A 16305-nucleotide genomic window follows, 5' to 3' on the forward strand; every position below is an offset into this window, starting at 1 on the left:
ACAAGGGCAAACTGGAGCTCCAGTGGGGTGCCAGGCCTGCCCCACCCCCAGTGCTCCCACGGAAGCCCCATGGACCCGAGGGAGGCCTGGTAGCCCTTGGGGCTAAAGCCAAGGCTGCTCCGGGACGGAGCTCCCGTCAGGGTTATATTAATCACCTTATCTAACTTTAACTTCCCCCGTCTCTGGAGTCTCACGGCTGGTTAGCAGCATTTAAAGGCAATGAATAGGTAATAAAAATACTTCTGTCCCAAAGGAACCCTTAGGAGAATCCGGCATTCATCTCCAACCACAAGAAGCTGGCTGAGAAAAGTGAGGCGGGCAATTCACTCCCTTCTCAGGCAGCCTGGGGTTTATATGGGCCAGAGGGGCACAAAATTAATCTCTGCAGGTTGAAGGGCAGCGGCCTGTGCAAATTCAGCAGCATCATCAGGAGGAGGAGGCAAAGAAACTGGGTTTTTATACCCTGCTTTCACTAGCTGGAGGAGTCCCAAATTCACTCAGTTGGCTGGATATCGGCGTGAGATGTCAAACCCAGTTCTCCAGATGAGAGACTGCTGTTTATAACCGCTACACCACGCTGCTAAAAGGAAGAGGAGGGGATCCATTGAGCCCAGCCTCCCGTCTCACACAGGGGCCAATTAGCTCCTCTGGAGGGGCAGGAACAGGGCAGAGAGGCCGAGGCCTTAATAAGAACAACAGAAGAGCCCTGCTGGATCAGGCCAGTGGTCCATCTAGTCCAGCCTCCTGCCTCTCACAGGGACCAGCAGGTTCCTCTGGAGGGACAAAAAGAGGGCAGATAGACCAAGACCTTTCTAAGATTATCAGAAGGGCCCTAATGGATCAGACCAGGGGTCCACCTTGTCCAGCACCAATCTACCCCATCGCCAGTTTTCACCTTTCGACCCACAAAGACCCTTGTGAAAACAGGGCCAAGCCATTATGGCCACCAAATATCTATAGCCATTTTTTGCAGTACCAGTTGAAAAGATGGGCAAAGCTCCAGTACAGGGGGCAGTCTGTCTGAGCCCCCAGCGTTTCAAGAAATAGCTGCATAAACTGCAAAGATGCCTGCAGGCCAAGCTCTCCCCCTTGCTTACAGCTCCATGCTGGTTGGGGGGGGGGGGATCCAACAGTTGAATTTCTGCCTGCCAATATATTTTAATGGCGGTGTCAGGAAGGAGGAGGGCAAACAGGTTCTAAAGCCAGGATCCCCAGTGGTTAGACACAATGGCTTCGCTACAGGAATTAATCAGAGCCAGTTTGGTGTGGTGGTTAAGAGTTGTGCCTTCTAATCCGGAGAGCCGGATTTGATTCCCCACTTCCCCTTCCCATGCAGCCAGGAGAGTGATCATAGGGCTAGTCAGTCCTGTTAGAGCTGTTCTCACAGAGCAGTTCTGTCAGAGCTCTCTCAGACCCACCTGCCTCACAGGGTGTCTGTTGTGGAAAGGAAGGGAAGGCAACTATAAGCCACTTTGAGACTCCCTCAGGAAGTGAAAAGTGGGATATAAATATCAACTCTTCTTCTCCTAACTGGTACAGAAGGAAAGTCTAAAAGCGCACCAGCGGACCAACGCGTCTTCATTTTATTTGCTTTTTTGCTACCCTGTCTTTCTCTCCAACGGGAATCCCAGTCAGCTTACACAATTCTCCTTTCTTCAGTTTTGTTTTCACAACAATCCTGCGAGGTAGGCCAGGATGCAAATCTATGCCTGGCCCCAGGGCTTCTAGTGAGCTTTCTCAGCACAACGGGAATTTGAATGTGGGAATCCCAGCCCTATAAACACTACACTGCTTTTTTTTTTTTTTAGGAGAGCCAGTTCCAAATTCCCATATTTTGCAAAACCGCATATTGCACAGTAGGCGTCTCCTTTAAATGCCAAACACCCCCCACCCCAATAATTGCATCACACACTATTGTAAAAATTAATATTTTAATCACACAACTCTAGCGAAGCTATTCCCACCCACCCTGGTCCAATTATATGTGTAATTAACATTAAGGGACCAGTTGCTATTCACTGGAACGTTTCTGGTGCATTCATTGGGGCGAAGGATGGAAAGGAAAATTTTCCTCTCTCTTTTGGAACTCGAGGGTGTCTAAGGGAGCCAACGGGCAGTAGGTTCAAGATGGGACAAAAGGAAATATTTTTGTACAGAGAGAGTGATCAAAATGCAGGATTCACTTCCAGTGATGGTCACAGGAATACACAGCTTTAAAAGGGGATTAGCTAGATTCACGAAGGATAAGTTTATGAATAGCTACTAGCCATGGCGATTGAGGGGAACCTCCATGTTCAGAGGCACTAAACCTTTGAATCCCAGAGGCAGGAGGCAACCTCAGGAACTGGTTGGCTCCTGTGTGGGACAGGAGGCTGGGCTAGATGGACACTCATTGGTCTGATCCTGCTGGGCTCTTTTGATTTCAGAATAGTTCAGCCGTGGAATGGGCTGCCTAAGGAGATAGGGAGCTCCCCCTCCCTGGTGGTCTTCAAGCAGCGGCTGGACAGATCCTTCTCCTGGATGCCTGAGGCTGATCCTGCACTGAGCAGGGGGTTGGACTAGATGGCCTGGATGGCCCCTTCCCACTCTAGGATTCTAGGAGTCTAGTTCAGCAGAGGAAGGGGCTGCCTAAGGAGGTGGGGAGCTCCCCCTCCCTGGTGGTCTTCAAGCAGCGGCTGGACAGATCCTTCTCCTGGATGTTGGAGGCTGATCCTACATTGAGCAGAGGGTGGGACTAGATGGCCCCTTCCCACTCTAGGATTCTATCTCCTTGTGTGTGAACAGGCACACAGAGCTGGGGTAATAAAGCAGTTGGGATTGTCTGACCAGGGAGAATCAAGTCCGAATTCCACCACAGCTACGTGATTTTGCTGTGGGGCCATCCGCTGCCACACCGTCTTAATTGGCCCCCAAGGGCCGCTGGGCCAATCCAAGCAGGTGGCACCTCTAGCACGTCGCTCGACCGACCAGCGGAATATGAATTGCCCTGAACTTTTCTAACGGAATTGGTTTTATGGACCCGGCTCCCCCGGAGCTGTTTATCTGTCCCCAGGGAGATGGGGATTCAAATTCTCCCGCAGTAATAAAGGCCGGTTGTGGCTGGCGCAGCCCACAAACACTGTCGGTCTGAATCGCGCCGGCCGGCCGGACCCAGCGAGGTGTTTGATTGTTTTTAATTCCAGCCTCGGTTTTTAATTTCGGCTCCTGGCGGGGAGGAGGGAGAACGAGGCAAAGGGGCTATCAATCCCATACGGGGGGGGGGGCTCGTGGACAGGCCGTGGCACCGCAGCCAAGCAAGTCTCTGCTCCGGGAGCGGAAGAACTTGGCAGCGAGCGCCCCGCTGGCCAGGGCGCCGGCTAAGCGCCGTGCGTGTGTGTGTTCTTTTTTTGGTTTTTGTTTTCAATACGGCTTAATTAAATTGTTCTCATCTAACCCGCTGTCTTATCTATATTGCTCTGGAAGATTTAAAAAAGCAGCGGAATGCTAATCATTTCCGCTGTCCGCTCTTCCGCCCCCCCCCCTTTCCGCCAGTGTTGCGGAACGAAACCCCCACAAAGGAAAAGAGCACAAAGAGAAAGACGGGGATGGGGCAGGGGGGAGGGAGGGAGGGAGGGGAGGCGCATCTTCAGAGAGGGGGAAAGGTGAGGGAGAAAACGCAAATTGCGGGTTAAGTGCGAAATCGATGTGCATAAACGGGGCACTCTCCTGGGCCTGGGGGAGGTGCTGGTGGGGCTGGAGCATGCATTATCGCCGCTCCAAAGCATGCGGATGTTAACCCACTCGTGGGGCTGCCGCCGGTCTGCTCTCCCAAAGAGTCAGCCTCTGGTTCCAGAGGCTTAAAGGGACAGCTCGGTGTGCTGAGAGACCTATGTTTGGAATCACGCAGGGCTGGAAGGGACCACAAAGGGCCACCCGATCCAACCCCAGCCCCGCCTTAGAGATCCAGCAAGGTGCAGTGGTTAAGAATGGCAGCTTCTAATCTACTGAGACAGGTTTGATTCCCTGCTCCTCCTCATGCAGTTAGATTGGTGACCCTGGTCTAGTCACAGTCCTGTTAGAGCTGTTCTCACAGAGCAGTTTCTGTCAGAGCTGTCTCAGCCCCACCACCCTCACAGGGTATCTGTCATGGGGATACACACACACACACACATTTTGTTCTTAATTCTTTCCCCGAGAGCAGTGGTCTATAAATCATCAAACTATAAATAAAATAAATAAAAACATAAAAATAGACCTGTTGTTAGGAACACGCTCACCTTGGGCTTGGCTCACGCATGAAAAAGAGCGAGATTTGAATCCAGGAGCATTTTGAGGACCCAGAAAATTTCCACGGAATAAGCTTTCCCGAGCAAAAGCTCCCTTCTTGAGATTATGAATGAAGTCCCTCAGTGGCCCTCAGGCATTCAAACACAAATGGCCTCAGCCCTGCATCTGCCTCCATTCCTCACCTTCTTCCTGTCCTGCTTGGGTCTGCCGCCTTTTCACACTCCTTACACTCCACATGCCCGCTTGAAATGGCGGAAGAGAGCAATGGGCTCTATGCTCAACTCTCTTCCGCCTGTCAATCAAGCCAGGCAACCAATCCCCTTTCTCAACGTTTTAAAGGGCCCACGATGCCCGCTAATTTTTTTTAAAAAAAATTCAAGCCTTCTCCGTTGAAATGCCCATGTATCTAATCATAGATGCATAGTTCTCTTTGAATGTCACCCATTATGGAATCATGAGTCTTTTGATATCTTAAAAAATTAATCCTGTTCCTGATTTGGGGGGGGACTTTAGAGAGGCATGCTCTGTGTGACAACTTTTGGGAAAAAATTATTTTTCGCTTTCCTTGCATGCTTGTATGCCTATTCATTGCTCCAGGCAGTTTGCTTTTAAAAAAGAAAAACACTCCTGTCCGCGGGAGAAAGGAGAGGGAGGTGGATGCGAGAGCAGGACAGTGGAGGCAGAGATTGCGCTTCTTCACCTCCATACATGTCTTTTGCTGGCGGCCTGCTGGTTGCTCTCCTGTAGCTCGTGCTTTTTAGGTTGGGGAGTCCACTTTATGTGATTCCCCAACTACCACTTTAAAATGGAGGATGTAGGGAGCAGTTTGCTGCCTGGACACTGGATGTTGGCGACGTCATGGGGAGCGTTCGGAATATAACGACTACCTAAGGTAAGCATTACACTATATTTATTGGGTGCGGAATTGCACCAAAGGTTCTTCACACCCCTGGAGCCTAACCCTATTCATGGGCAGGTGGGTGTGCTACCAACGCACAGGAGGGGAGAATACATTACTAGGTGTGGAATGAAAGAGTCTTGTGTGTTTTCTCCCCCTCAAAAAAAGAATAAGTTCCTGCCCTAAAAACAGTAAGTCTCTACTGCAAAGTGACACTAAAAAGTGTGTGGAAAATACCGTCCGGCTTGCAGAAGAGAGAGCACAGGACTTCCAGCAGATGGGAAGCTCCGAACAGCTCCCTCCCGCCCCTCCCTGTGTCTAAATTATGCATAAGTAAATCACGCACATTTGCGCCATTTGCATAATGTAGACAATTATGCAAACTGTTAACGCAAATCCTCCCCCACCCCTTACTGGAGCTCCAGCGCTTTGGTTGGCAGAGGGAGAGAACTTTACGTTTTCGAAGGGTCAACGCACCAAGCTCTGGCTGCACAAACGGGATATAGAAATATAGGAGGATCATTGAAAACAGAGAGCTGCCCATTCCACAAAGACACAGCCCTTGTAGTGCCTGCAGACCTGCTAAGGAACAAGCCTGAGGCCCCAGGCAGGATCGTATCTTACAATGAAATTGACCCCTGTGTGGCTAGATCCTGCCTGCCAGAGTTGGTTCTTATGTGCCGCTTTTCTCTACTCGAAGGAGTCTCAAAGCGGCTTCCAGTTGCCTTCCCTTTCCTCTCCCCACAACAGACACCTGGTGAGGGACGGGTGGCTGAGAGAGCCCAGAGATTACTGAAGAAGAAGAGCTGGTTTTTAGATGCCGCTTTTCTCTACCCTAAGGAGTCTCAAAGTAGCTTCCAATCGCCTTCCCTTTCCTCTCCCCACCACAGACACCCTGTGAGGGAGGGGTGGCTGAAAGAGCCCTGAGATTACTGAAGAAGAAGAGCTGGTTCCTACCCAAAGGAGTCTCAAAGCGGCCTTCCCTTGCGTTGTCTTTCTTCTTGGGCCAGTCACAGTCCTGATAGTGCCGTTCTCACTGAGCATCCTGTCAGAGCTCTCTCAGCTTCAAGGGGCGGGGGTGGGGGTGGCTTGAGGGTTTTTATCTTTGTTAGTAATCTATTCTGATTTTTCTCTTGATATAAACCACCTTGAGCCAGGTAGCTGCAGGTAACAAATACCACAACAACAACAGCAACAAGAGAAGCCAAGCAGTCCACCAATGGCTGCAGTCGGCGGGGGGGGGGGCGTCCACCGCTTCTAGGGCTGTTTGCAGCCTTAAGCCCCTCCGTTCCCCTCGAAGCCAATTCTATTTACAGGCCTTATCAAAAACTCAGTTTCCAATCGGAGCTGTCTTGTCCCATCTTGACAAAAGCATCTAAGCCATCAGCATCGCTTTCCCCTGGTGGCAAAACCACTCAGCCAGCTCCAAACCCACTTTCTCTAAAACAGGCGGCCTGGGGAGGGGGGGGGGCGAATTCTTCAAAAGCCTCGTTTGTGAGCTCTCCTGGGAGGGAGGGGGGCGGTCTGGCATTGGGCCTCAGCTAGCCTGTGGACCAGCAAGGGCAACGAGACGACCCCCCCTCCCAGTTCCAGAACAAGTAGCAGAAAAAGCCCTGAGCTGCCTTCCGTTTCTCAGAACAGCTGTGGAAATTCCAAACCAGGCCTGAAGTCCACATGTGCATTTCGCGAGGCGTCAGGCGAAGCGCATGGGGACAAACATTCCCAGCTTCAAGTCTAGGCTGATGGGGTTTGAACTTGCGGAGGTTGAGACAGAGAAAGATCTTGGGGTCACAATGGGGAATGCAATGAAAATGTTGAATGGGCCTGCAGTGGTGAAAAAGGCAAACCATGTGTTGGAGGAGGAGGAGGAGGAAGAAGAAGAAGACATGGTTCTTTTTCTGCCAGGAGTCTTACAATCACTTTCTCTTCCCTCTCCCCACAACAGACACCCTGGTGTCCATGGACATCTGTAGTCCTCTCCCCACAATAGACACCCAGGTGAGGCTGAGAGAGCCCTGAGATTACTGAAGAAGAAGAAGAGTTGGTTCTTAGATGCCACTTTTCTCTACCCAAAGGAGTCTCAGAGTGGCTTATAGTCTCCTTTCCTTTCCTCTCCCCACCACAGACACCCTGTGAGGGAGGTGAGGCTGAGAGAGCCCTGAGATTACTGAAGAAGAAGAAGAGTTGGTTCTTAGATGCCGCTTTTTCTGCCAGGAGTCTCAAAGCGGCTTACAATCACCTTCTCTTCCCTCTCCCTACAACAGAAAAGAAACGCTCCTTGACACAGAGAGGTGGAATTCACTTCCAGAGGATGCAGCGATAGCCACAGAAATAGCTTAGAAATGGGATCAGACAAATTCACAAAGGAGAGCTCTGTCAATGGCTACGTCCCATGGTGGCTGAACAGACCGTCCCTCTCCGAATGCCTGAGCCAGGAGGCAATATCAAGGAAAGGCCTCGGCCTCTCTCCCGTTTTTGAGCGTCTCGGCGATCACCGAAGCCTGAGGTGGCCAGTGCCACGGAGGGGAGGGACAGTGCCGGCAGCGCACCACTGCCCCTCCCCTCCGCGCCACCGGCCACCTCCTGCTTTAGTGACACGGCCAAACTGCACTGAAGAGCTCACCTAGTCTCCACTGTGTTGTTGCTGTCCAAGGTGCTGAAGTCTCCCCCCCCATCCTTCTCCTGGAGAGCTCTTTTGAGGACTAGCAACTCCAAACAGGAACGAAACAGCTGCGTAAGCACAGCATATTTTGGCGGCAAGAGAGGGGCCAGATTCCCTGGACGGCAAGTCTGCTTCACGGACTGCATTCCCGGCACTGCCATCTTGGTCTTGCTAAGGGCCCTGCGCTTTGTCCCATGCTACACACAACGGGGGCATATCCTCACCCCACAGGTTTGCACCCATGAAGGCAAAGGGGACAGGAATCGTCGGTCACTACAACCTGTCCTTCCCTGTCCTTCTGTCTATACCGTCCTCCTTCAACTTCTTTACCATTGAGAACCCCCTGAAACATTCTTCAGGCTTTGAGAAACCCCAGAAGTGCCTTGACCATGAAGAATATGAATCATAGAATCATAGAGTTGGAAGGGGCCATACAGGCCATCTAGTCCAACCCCCTGCTCAACGCAGGATCAGCCCCAAGCAGAGTTGGGAAGCAGAGCTGTGGACATGCTCACCCAGGGCCTCTTCCCTTCCCACCGCCTCCAGGCCTGTCCTTGGCCATTTGGGGAGGGGCGGGTGGGTCAGAATGACAATACATGGTCATATCGCCTGATAAATGTTTCATGAATTTAACCAAATATATAAAAAATTAATTAACTCCCACTCACTTGGGAAACCCAGGGCCTTCAAGAAACCCCAGGGTTTCACAAAACTCTGGTTGAGAAAGCCTCATGAATACCATACGTGCGTCCGATGCCCCTACTGAGCTTTCGTATTCAGCAACCTGAGAAGCTAAGCTTTAATTTCAAAAAAACAACAACAAGGTTCTAGTCCTCAATGACTAACAAGGCAATGCCTGCGGAAACCGCAGAAACCCACCGGGTTTTTATAACATGAAGCTTCCTTCTACTGAATCAGGCGATTGGTCCACCGAGTGCAGTGATGTCTACTCAGGCCGGCAGCTGTTCTCCGGGGTCTAAAGCAGAGGAGGCCTTTCGTATTATCTGCAAACTCTCTGGGATCTCAGGCAGCAGTTTTTCACCTGAGGACGCTGGAGGCTGAAGGCCCTTTGGCACGCCAAACAGGAGATCTACCAATCAGCCACGCCACTCCCCAAAACACACAGGCATGACCACAAAGCGGCCTCCTACAGAATCAAGCAATCAGTCCACCAAGGTCGGTCCACCAGGCTGGCAGCATCTCTCCAGCATCTCAGGTGGAGATCTTTCAATCACCTGCTGCCACATTTTTTAACTGGAGATACCAGGGATTGAACCTGGGACTTTCTGAGTGCCAAGCAGATGTTCTACCACTAAGCCACAGCTTCTTCCCAAGCACACAGGAATCTCTACTATAAACATCCCTCCAGATCAGTATTTTCTACTCAGACTGGGTCTCCAAGGTCTCAGGCTGAGGTCTTCCCCATTCCCTCCTGCCTGGTCCTTTTAACTAGAGATGCCGGGGATTGAACCTGGGACCTTCAGCATGCCAAGCAGGGGCTCTGCCACTGAGCCACAGCCTCTTCATAGAATCACAGAGTTAGAAGGGAACTCCAGGGTCATCTAGTCCAATCCCCAAACACACATGAAGCTGCAGTATCATGAACCAAAAATCTCAGCCCTTAAGGCCAGTTTTTCCTACTCACTGGCAGCTGCACTCCGGGTTCTCAGGCTGAGGTTTTCCACATGACCTCCTAGCCAGTCCCTTTAACTAGAGGTGCCGGGGATTGAACCGAAGTCCTTCAGCAGATCATGGAATGCTCTCCTTTTGAGCCTCGGCCCTTTCCCCAAACACAGGTGAACACACATAAAGCTGCCTTATGCTGATTGGTCTACCCAGGTCGACACTGTCCATCCAGAGCAGGGGTAATCAAACTGCGGGCCTTCAGATGTCCGTGGACTACAATTCCCACGAGCCCCTGCCAGCGAACACTGGCTGGGGCTCCTGGGAATTGTAGTCCATGGACATCTGGAGGGCCGCAGTTTGACTACCCCTGATCCAGAGCAACAGCATCTGCTACGGGGGATTGAACCTGCGATCGTCCGTGTGCAAAACAGATGCTCTTCCACTGAGCCACAATTCCTCCAGCATGGGGGCAGGGGAGGGCAGAATAAACGGGGCCAAATATATACAAACCCAAGGCAAATGCACTTTATTTGCTGTCGCCACCAAGCCGCAACTGTCTCAGCGCAGAAACCAGACTTTGTTTTACAGCAGGATGTAAACAGCTCTGTTCATCACGCAAACTGTCTCCGTGCTTCTCCCTCCGATGCATTCGCCGGCGTTGTCGGCCCGCAGCTTGGCTGGGCACCAGCGGACGAGGTGGAGGGGCAGCCCACCGCTCGGGACGGGACCCATGTGGGCATCTTCGGAGGCAGAGGGCCTCCGAGGAACAAGTACCCCAGCTCACCGGCCTGCCGGTTGTGCAGGAGACAGCCGGTGTTCCCGGCGCCTGTTCTCCACAGCGGCGCAGTATATCAAGGCCCTTCTTTGTGATTTACAGAGCACGGTACAATATAATCACAACTTGGCAACAATGTACCAAACAGATTTACTTCTCCTGAGCAAATATGTCTCGGAGTAATTCATTACCCGGCGGGAGGCCCGTCCCGTAATCCATCACCCGCCTACTAACCAATGGGGACACAGCTCACGACTCATCTCCGACTCCCCCCCCGTCCAACGGGACCGGGACCGTGGCTTCATCATCCGCGGGCCGCCCAATGGGAGAAGAGCGGTCCGCTTCCCCATCGATCCGCCGTCCAATGAGACGGCTGGACGGGAGACAGGCTGCCCCCAAAGGGGGCCGGAGCCTGCAATTCACCATTAAGTGATGCGCTTTGGGTTTATGGAAGCCGAGATTTACGGCTTCTAAACAACTTATTATCCGACACGTTTCACCTCATTGAAAAACAGAACTGCCGGTCGTAAACAATTCATTATCCGTCGTGTTGCCAATATGCGGGCAGGCCGAGGCCGCCGTGAATCAGGCGACGTCAAGAGCGATCAGCGAGCAGAGCGTGTGGCGGGGAGGCGGAAATCGGGGCAGAGCCAGCCGGGGAAGGGCCGTCTCAACATGGCGGGGAATCCCCGTGACGCCCTGCCCACTTGATGCCTCTTCACCTCGGTGCGCAACTCTGAGCTCCAGTTCCCTTGATTTACAAGAGGATTCCCAATGAGAACTAAGGTCCGGATAAAACACCTCTTGCTTGCTCCACATCCCGAAAACCATCCCAACAGGGCAGCCCTGGGACCTTGACAGAGCTGCGCCTGCATGCGTGTGCCAATTAGCGCGCCGGCACCAGTGCTGCCCCTTCCCCCTCGGGCCGTGGTACTGCTGCCTGCTTCGGGCTAGAACAGCCTCTTTGGTGGCCAAAGCACACAACCCTAGCCTAGGCCCACCCGAATCCCTACACAGGAAGGAAGATGGCCATGCCACAGCAGTGGACTGCTCCCGAGCCCAAAGCACAGGTGAGATTCGCACCTGGGACTGGGCAGATCAAACTCATCCTCTGCATCTAACAAGGAAAGTTGTAGCTGATGCTAACTCTGGAGGGCAGAGTTGCAGGGGAGTTGCAAGGGCTCTGAGCTCACCTTCCTCTTTTCCGGGACACGGTCCCGCTGACTAAGAGACCTCTCCCAACTTCAAGAAGTCAAAGTTAGACCGCCATTCATGGAACAAGAGAGAGGAGGGAGGAGAAGCATGAATCAGATGTAGACGGACGGTGCATGGCGTACGCGAGGCGTGTGCACTGGCGCACATACGAAGAGCTGAGCGTCTGCTTGCACACAGGGAGGGGAAGATGCTGTCTTGCAAGCACCCACCACCACCAATGCTCTCCGTTACCGCTGGCAGGTTACTCCGTGGGCTGATGCTATTCAGAGACTTCTGGGGCAGGCGGGGGGAGGGGAGCGGGGCCGGAGAGCAGCAGGGTGCTGTCGCTCTGCCTGAAAAGCTGTCAATCCCCCCCTTCAATTTCCCCGCTGTGTTCCCCAACCAAAAAAAAACCCCCTACCACCCACTCACTCCCATTCGCGGGCTCCATAATAGAACTTAATCATAACAGCCATTAGCTGGCCCCGAAAGGCTACAATTATGACCATCTCCAACGGCAGAGCTCTCCCCCCCCCTCTCCCCAGCAATAATGCACCCAGCTGGGATAATGGCTCTCAGCTTCTTTGTCAACAGGGAAGGGGCTCCCCCCCACCACCCCACCCCCTTTTGGGGCATTTGAACAGGGAGTGAGAACTGCCCTGGGTAGATGTGATCTTTCATGCGCAGCGCAACAGGCACCGGTCGAATCTTTGGCTCCTCTCCCCCTCCCCAAAAGACTCATGCAAACCCCCCAGAACAAGCAAGCGAGAAAACCCCATAAGTGTTTCCATCTCGAGATTGACTTCCAAGTCCCAAGAGCGGCCGGCAACGAATTTGAGAGTGGCTTTCTGAGCCAGGCAATTCGGCCAATCTGAAAGGCTGATTAAACGCCGCCCTCCCCCAAATTTCAGAACCAGGCCAGCCTCCCTGAAGACCCCTGGGCGCTGAGCCCGGGTCAGACTGCATTACTGGCCAATCTTTTCCCTCCCCGCCTGAATTTGTGGGTTTCCACCCACCTCCAAGATTCGATTCACGGAGGCTCTCTGGCCCCAGAACACTAAGGTCAAAACAGCACCGAAGCTCATGGTGAATAAAGCGTGTGACATAAATTCCCCTGGATGTTAGTAGGGTCGCGGGCTCTAGATGGCATTTGGGGGTGAAGCCGGGGCGGGGGGGAGAAGAGCAGTGCCATGCCGAGGGGGCGCCCCAGCCATGGCGGCCGCTGGAGAGCACCAAAGGTGAGCTGGCGGCAGAGTGGCAGGGCAGCCCCCGAGGCAGCAGTTGGAGAGGAGGACGAGGAGGACCCGCGGCCCAATACCGACTGATCCACGAACCGGTCCCGGTCCCAGGACCGGGAGTTGGGGACCACTGATATAGAGGATGGAACAGAGTTGTTCTCTCTTGCCCCGGAGGGACGGACCAGAACCAGTGGGATGAAATTAATTCAAAAGAAATTCCGTCTAAACCTCCGGAAGAAGTTCCTGACAGTCAAAGGGGTTTCTCAGGGGAACAGGCTTCCTTGGGAGGTGGTGGGTTCTTTCTCTTTGGAGATTTTTAAACAGAGGCTGGAGAGCCGTCTGACAGAGAGGCTGATTCTGTGAAAGCTCAAGGAGGTGGCAGGTGACAGTGGATGAGCGAGAGGGATGTGAGTGTCCTGCACAGTGCAGGGGGTTGGACTAGATGACCCAGGAGGTCCCTTCCAACTCTATAATTCTATGATTCTAAATTCCGTCTCAACGTCCAGAAGAAGTTCCTGACAATTAGAGCGGCTCCTCAGGGGAACAGGCTTCCTCAGAAGGTGGTGGGTTCTCCCTCTTTGGAAATGTTTAAACAGAGGCTGGAGAGCCATCTGACGGAGAGGCTGATTCTGTGAAGGCTCAAGGGGGTGGCAGGTGACAGTGGATGAGCGACAGGGTGGTGAGTGTCCTGCATAGTGCAGGGGGTTGGACTAGATGACCCAGGAGGTCCCCTCCAACTCTATTATTCTATGATTCTATGGAGAGGAGGGATCCAAGTGGAGTATAATGCCATCCAGACCAGCCTTTTTTCAACCTTTTAACCATAAGAGGAGCCCCCGAAACAATTTTTCAGACTTTGAGCCCAGGAAGTCACCCCTGGATGGGAAGGAATCCCTGCTGTAGATCAATAGTGATAGCGGCAGAACTCCAGCTACCGCCTGGAGGTTGGTGACCTGTAGATGTGGCTAACAGTGAAATTTCCCCTCTCAACCTCCTCTTCTCCAGGCTGAATGTTCCCACATGTGAACACTCCCCCGACAGGATCAGGCTCCAGTGTGGTGCAGTGGGTTACAGTATTACTCCATGATCTGAGAAACGCATTTGCAAATACCCACACTGCCTTGGACGCTTGCTTGGGAACCCCTTGGCCGGTCATGTGCTCGCCGCCTAACCCACCTCACAGGGTTGTTGTGAGGATACAAACTGGAGAAGGGGAGAAGGACGCAAGATGCACTAGGCCCCTGTTTGGGGAGAAAGGCGGGATAGAAATAAAGTAAGTAAACCAATAATGCCCTGAATCTTCCCCCTTCTCCCTTGCTCCAGGCTTTAGGGCAGGGGTAGTCAAACTGCGTCTCTCCAGATGTCCATGGACTACCATTCCTATGAGCCCCTGCCAGCATTCTTCGGACTTTTTAAAAAGACCTTCATGGCATGACAGACAGCCAGACAAGGGAGCGATCTCGTTTTTTGTGGCTGGCTCTGCCTCCAGCAGCTCCTGTTTTGTGGCTTGTGCCTGCCATGCTGGGTCCAAACCCCCAAATTGCCTGTAGGTTCCAAAAGGTCGGGGACTCCAGACGTCGGGGATCCGGTTTCCCCTACCGGAGGTGGCCAGGTGGACAGAGGCTGAGGTGTGGGGGATTCAGGGCAGGTTAGGGCTGATCTAGACTAGATGGCCTGTATGGCCCCTTCCAACTCTATGATTCTATGATTCTATGAAAGGAGATTCCGCACATCGGAGAAGCCGGAATAACGCCCTGGGCGTGGGTGGGCGTTGCATGCATGCGCGAGAAATCCATTAGAAGGTTTAAAGGCCCCGTCTGTGAGCAACGGACCAGGCGGAGAAATGCGGAGTGTGCGTGTGTGTTGGGGGGGGGTGGCCTTTTGGCCCCCCTTTCCCCCCTCCATTCTGCACTCAATGCTGGAGTGTGATTAGCCAGGCCGGGGGCGGGAAGCCCACAGGCTGTGATTTTCCCTAATTGTTGTTTTTGCTGAAAGGTAATTAAAATCCCTTTTTATTCCATGTGTGTCAGAGACCTCAGTGGCGGCTGCAACACAAGGGGTGGGGGAGAGATGGAGGGACAGAATTGCCCTTTTAAAGTTTTTTTTGGGGGGGGGAGAGGACAGCGATGGGGAGGGCGGTTTGAGGGAAATGAAGCCCTGCCTGCTTCTCAACATACTGCCATGCCAGGGCTAAAGCTTGGGCTGCCAACCTCCAGGGGGTGGCTGGAGATTGCTCGGGCTTACAAGTCGTCTGCAGGTGACAAAGAACATAAAACAGAACATGGCTGCCCTTCAGTCTGCGGCAGGAATACTCTGTCTTCTCAGTGCTTGGGGTCAATAGAGGGAGGGCCTCTGGAGTTCTGGCCCCACTGGTGGTCCTCCTCATGCCCCAGGGTTTCCACCACTGTGTGACATTCAGAGTGAGACTGGATGGGCCATTCCCCTCATCCCACATAGCTTCTCTTAGGTTGTTATGTTGCCCTGTGTTCTTCTTGGGGGGCAAGAGTAGGAGGTTTTCTGGAGTTCTGGCCCCTCTGGTGGACCTCCTGAAGGCACCTCGGTTTTGGTCACTGTGTGTTGGACTGGAGGGGCCACAGGCCTGACCCAACAGGGATTTCTCTTATGTTCTTATGTTTGGGGTAGTGATCTTCTGTCTTCTTGGTGCCCGGTGGGTCAAGAGTAGGAGGGCTTCTGGAGTTCCTGCCCTGCAGGTGAACCTCCTGAGGGCATCTGGGTTTTGTCCCCCTGAGTGACCCAAAGGATTAGACTGGATGGGCCCTGATCCAGGCTGTCCCTCTTATCCACTGCACTACACTGGCTCACTCAAGCCCTACAAGGCAGTCAGGGGCGCCCCTCTGAGTCTGGTGCCCTAGGGCAGGGGTAGTCAACCTGTGGTCCTCCAGATGTCCATGGACTACAATTCCCATGAGCCCCTGCCAGCAAATGCTGGCAGGGGCTCATGGGAATTGTAGTCCGTGGACATCTGGAGGACCACAGGTTGACTACCCCTGCTCTAGGTGACAGCCATAGGGTGTTTGATTGGTCCAGCTGGCTGTGAGGCTGCTATGCTTCCTGCTGGAGGTTCTGCAGTTCTTCCTGCCAGGGCCCAGCGCCCAGACCTTGAACACAGGACCCTCTGCATGCAACAGGTGGGACAACCCTCTCTGACTTGCAGATCTTGGGTGTCTTTTATTGAAATTGCGTGGGAGGTATGCTGCTGTCCCCTCCAAATATTGCAATCAATTCAGCTGCTTTACAGAGATAATAAACTTTCCCCATTAAACTTAAGAGCCCGCATCTTTTCCCCCGAAACAGAGATTCGGGTCCTATATTGCAAGGATGCAAGCCCATAATTTTTGTTTAATATTAATCTGACACTTGAACAAATCAAGACTCTGCCTCAATTCTACCAAGTCAGACTAACAGCCCACCCAGCCAAGCCCCCCCCCCTCGATCAACAGCTCTCCAAGGTCATCGGCGGAAAAGGGACGTCCCACCCCACCCTCTCATTCCCAAATCTTTTCAGCAGAGCCAGCATTTTAAAAGAGAGATGTGTAAAGTACTACATTTGGGTAATAGAAATGTGATGCATAAATATCAGATAAGGGACACCTGGTTTGATAGTGGTACTCATTAAAAAGAGACT

At 52.8% G+C, this 16305-nt stretch overlaps 1 protein-coding gene across 2 annotated transcripts in view; it reads right to left on the reverse strand.

Moving 5' to 3' along the window:
* LOC143842846 (solute carrier family 12 member 9-like) overlaps nt 1–16305 on the reverse strand; it is a 90458-nt gene that overhangs the window by 13438 nt on the left and 60715 nt on the right. The window lies entirely within an intron of this gene.

Source organism: Paroedura picta, chromosome 8 (genome assembly GCF_049243985.1).
Source record: "Paroedura picta isolate Pp20150507F chromosome 8, Ppicta_v3.0, whole genome shotgun sequence".
In the NCBI taxonomy this organism is placed as follows: Eukaryota; Metazoa; Chordata; class Lepidosauria; order Squamata; family Gekkonidae; genus Paroedura; species Paroedura picta.